Source organism: Bison bison, unplaced genomic scaffold (assembly GCF_000754665.1).
Source record: "Bison bison bison isolate TAMUID 2011002044 unplaced genomic scaffold, Bison_UMD1.0 scf7180017864325, whole genome shotgun sequence".
NCBI classification, from domain to species: Eukaryota; Metazoa; Chordata; class Mammalia; order Artiodactyla; family Bovidae; genus Bison; species Bison bison.
In genome coordinates, this window is record NW_011494897.1 from 1,257,299 (window position 1) to 1,261,994 (window position 4,696).

Genomic DNA, 4,696 nt, shown 5'->3' on the forward strand with positions numbered 1-4,696 from the left:
TACGCGCGGCGCGCCGAGGCGGCGGGACTGGCTGTGCGCAAGGAGGGGAGGCCTAACTGAGGCGCCGAGGATCCGGCAGTAACCGAGGGACATGAGACAGAGAGCGGGCCGGGATGTTCAGACGCCCCTGGGCGAGGCAGGGATCGGGAAACCGAAGCCGTAGGCCTGGCTGCCCATTCTCTCTCCGAACGGTCACTTTGGCTTTATTGCTCTCTCTTCCTGGTGGCCTGCGACGCAACCCCTCACCCGCCCACACTCCACCCGGTCTCCACTGCCTCTTGGCTTCCTGCACGGCCCACTTAACTGCGTGTTTGGAACCCAGCGAAAGGGCTCGAACAGAGAAAGCCGACGTCGAAGGGACCATTTTAAACGTTTAGCAGCTCCTACTGGCTAATGGCTCTGATAACTGCAGAACTTTGGGCCCATAACCCGCTCCGTGGAAACGTCTATGCTGTGGATAAACTCCACCATGGCTTCTTGCTGCATAAGGCTAAGCCCCGAGGATGACCCCAGCCTCTCATTCAAATGCCTACCTGAGAAAACTCACTGTTGCCAGAAGGTTTCAGTGTTTTGTTCCTGCCAACATCTGAGGACTGGCCCCTCGATCCTCACCTCCCTTCCTTGTTACAGACCTTTGCTCTTGGCCTCCTTAATCAATAGAAACCAGTAAGAAGCAGAGGGGAGGCAAGACATTCAGGCAGGCTATGTTGGAACTTGAGCTCCAGCACCAGGAAGCAAAAACAAGTAACAGATTCCCTTGCTTGCTCCCTGAGAGGGTGAGGGTGCGGGGTAGGGGGTTGCTGATTCCTCATGTGGGGTGAGGGCAGGGGTGGATCCAGGGGTAGGGGTGGAGGGGTAGCTTAAGTGGGTTGCCCACCCCCTTGGTGGTCCTAGGTGCAGGGTGCAGAGCAGTGCAAAAGCAGACCCCTTCTTTTGCTGGGTTTGGGGTCTTTTTGTATCTTCTTGTTCATAATTTTCCCCCACTGCACATGCACACAGCTATTTTTAGTCCCTTGTAGTTTCTTTGTATTTTGTTACTGCAGGAGACCTTTGTCCAGCTGCAAGCATTGCAGCAAAAGGTCGCAGGTGCCAACCTGTCTCACTTTTAGAGCCCTTACTCAAAAGGCTTCACCATTGTGAATCCTCCTTCTGTCCCTTCCAGATGTGTATGAATCTCCTACAACTCAGAAGTGTCTTTCTCAAGGGCCTGAGAACCATTCCTTTGAACTGTAATCAGTACTGCTGGCCCAACTCCATCTCATTGCCCCCGTCCTTGTCAGTTTCACCTGAGACCCCCTTCCTCTCATTCACCCTTTAAAACCCAGTCAACTCTGCATTCATGGGGATGGAGTTCAGTTCTTTCCCCTCAGTTCACTTCAGTTCAGTCGCTCAGTTGTGTCTGACTCTTTGCAACCCCATGGACTGCAGCACCCCAGGCCTTCACTGTTTCCATTGTTTCCCCATCTATTTGCCATGAAGTGATGGGACCAGATGCCATGATCTTAGTTTTCTGAATGTTGAGTTTTAAGCCAACTTTTTCACTCTCCTCTTTCACTTTCATCAAGAGGCTTTTAGTTCCTCTTCACTTTCTGCCATAAGGGTGGTGTCATCTGCATACCTGAGGTTCTTCATTCCAGCTTGTGCTTCATCCGGCCCAGTGTTTCTCATTATGTATTCTGCATATAATTTAAATAAGCAGGGTAACAATATACAGCCTTGACATACTCCTTTCCTGATTTGGAACCAGTCTGTTGTTCCATGTCCAGTTCTAACTGTTGCTTCCTGACCTGCATACAGATTTATCAAGAGGCAGGTCAGGTGGTCTGGTATTCCCATCTCTTGAAGAATTTTCCACAAGTTTGGTGTGATCCACACAGTCAAAGGCTTTGGCATAGTCAGTAAAGCAGAAGTAGATGTTTCCCTACTGGTCCCATAAAATTCCTTTTTACTGCTTTAACTGAACTCCAGGTCTCTTACTCCTTACCAGCTCTAGTCACACAAGCTCTTGGGTAAACAGTGGATTTTCTTAGAGAAGTTAAGGTTTGAGGTCATTTGTTTATTTTTCAAAGATTGTCCTTTAACCTGCTGCCAGGTTCTGAAGAGTTACCAGCAGGCCACCTCCCACCATCAGGATTGGTCATTCACAGGAGAAGAGGGCTGCCCTCCAGGCTGGGAGGAGAGCAGAGGAGGGCAGGGTGCAGAGGAGCCAAGCTCCCTTCCAGGGTTCCTCCTGCAAAGTGAAAGCCAAAATCTCCCTGTAAACAGACCCTGTTGGCAACTCCAGGCCAGTGCACTCTCTCTCTTCAAAGAGCAAATATTCTCATCATGCTCAGAGACCAAGACTTGGATTTCTTTGTCTAATGTGGTGTTGTGAATGAGGTGTGTGTTTAAACTTGCACCTGGTCCCCTTCACTTCTCCAGATACCGGACCCCACGAGTCTACCATCAACACGAGGTCCTTATGAACCCATCCCCCACACTGCCCTTGAGCTCCCGGACATGAGAAACTGTCTTGTTGATTAAGCATCTGTTCCTTTCCACACACAGTTACTGCTCATTCACCCTAGATTGGCCCTGGGGATTTAATATTTAGAAGAAGCTGCCCCACAGTCCGGGAGCTTACAGAGCCCCTGGAAGACAGACTGGGAGGATATTGTCAGAGGGCAGGCAAGGTCAGGATGCAATGCAAGTGAGCAGAAGAAGCAAGGAAATCTCAGGGCAAGTCGTGTCTTCAGAGGAAGGCGCTTTTCAGCTGAGACTTGAACAAAAAGTTCAAGCTTTTGTTCAAGCTTTGGAGAGTGACCCGAGAGGGGATTCTGGGCCAAAGGAGCAGCCCCTGCAATGTGGAGAAACTGAAGATACAAGAGCATATGGCATGTTTGAACAGCCACTAGAAATCCTACCTGTGTCCTCAGCCAGGGAGTTTAGGTAGGACAGGTGGGCGGGGCCACACCACAATGCACCAGTCTCATCTTAACGCGGAGACGCCTCAGGATTCAGAACAGCAGTGAGGCGAGATCAGGCTCCGGTGTTTGAAGGTCTCTCTGGCTTCTCTGGGAAGGAAAAGTGCCAAAGGTGGTTAAATGAGAGGTGCCCTAGTTCAGGCTGAAATAATCCCAAATCAGGGAAAAGCAATAATGGAGATGGAGATGGGGTATGGGGGACTCCTTGGCGGTCCTGTGACTTAGGGTTCTGTGCTTCTACTGACTGGAGCCTGGATTCCACCCCCTCGTCAGGGAACTAAGATACCACAAGCCTCGCTGTGTGGCAAAAACAAAAAAAGTTGGCACGAGGCTGTGGATAGGAGAGATAGACAGGCAGCAATTAGCAAGAGGTGGAGACAGATGGATCACTGAGATTGAGGGAGAGGGGTCCATGGTGACCCCCAGCTCTCTGGTGTAGCTGTCTGAGTGTGGGTGGGAGGTGACATTCTTCAAGATAAAGAATTCCAGAAAAGCTCATATGGGGAGAAAGATGATGAGCTCTGTTGGGATTAGTGAGTGTGAGTAATATGTGGAACATCAAAGGAGAAACAGTTACCTGAACAGGTAACTTGGCCTTTCTGTGCTTCCATCTCCTCATCTGTAAAATGATGGCTCGAGATCTCTGAGATATCAGCTCGAAATTCTGTATTTACAAGATCCATACTGGCTGGCATCAGTTCCAACAGCCAAATAAGTGAGGAACTTTGCCATGATGAGCACCAAGTCTCTGCTACCCTCACCCACCATCACCTGGCACCTAGGCTACCCCAACTACCATTTCACCAGAGCTCAGTGTTGGGGTGATTTCAGGGACCAAGGATATTCCTTAGTAGTAATGTGTACACTACCAGCCCTAGTATATTCATTGCTATAATTTATGAGAAGCAATGGAAGGTTGAGGATCTATTCATCTTATTGCTTATTTGCTTTTCTTTTCCCTTTTGATTTGGAAGATTGCCTTGTCTATCTTTTCCTTGTTGATTTATAAGAGACTTTTGTAAGTTTAGAAAAACACCCTTTTATCATATGTGACTCAGTTGTTGACTTTTCCCCTAATTTGTCAGTTTGGGGGCAACTTCTGCTTACTGAGACATCACTGTCTGCCTCGAGGCATTGATACCTCTAAATAAAACTTAGTTGATTAGAGTACCAAGCCAGGAAACAGAGAAAAAGTCTAAAAAACAAATATTGCTCTTGCTTCAGTTCAGTTCAGTTCAGTCACTCAGTCGTGTCCGACTCTTTGCAACCCCATGAATCGCAGCACGCCAGGCCTCCCTGTCCATCACCAACTCCCGGAGTTCACCCAAACTCATGTGCATTGAGTCAGTGATGCCATCCAGCCATCTCATCCTCTGTCATCCCCTTCTCCTCCTGTCCCCAATCCCTCCCAGCATCAGGGTCTTTTCCAATGAGTCGGCTCTTCCCACGAGGTGGCCAAAGTATTGGAGTTTCAGCCTCAGCATCAGTCCTTCCAATGAACACCCAGGACTGGTCTCCTTTAGGATGGACTGGTTGGATCTCCTTGCAGTCTAAGGGACTCTCAAGAGTCTTCTCCAACACCACAGTTCAAAAGCATCAATTCTTCGGTGCTCAGCTTTCTTCACAGTCCAACTCTCACATCCATACGTGACCATGGGAAAAACCATAGCCTTGACTAGACGGACCTTTGTTGGCAAAGTAATGTCTCTGCTTTTTTAAGTGCTATCTAGGTC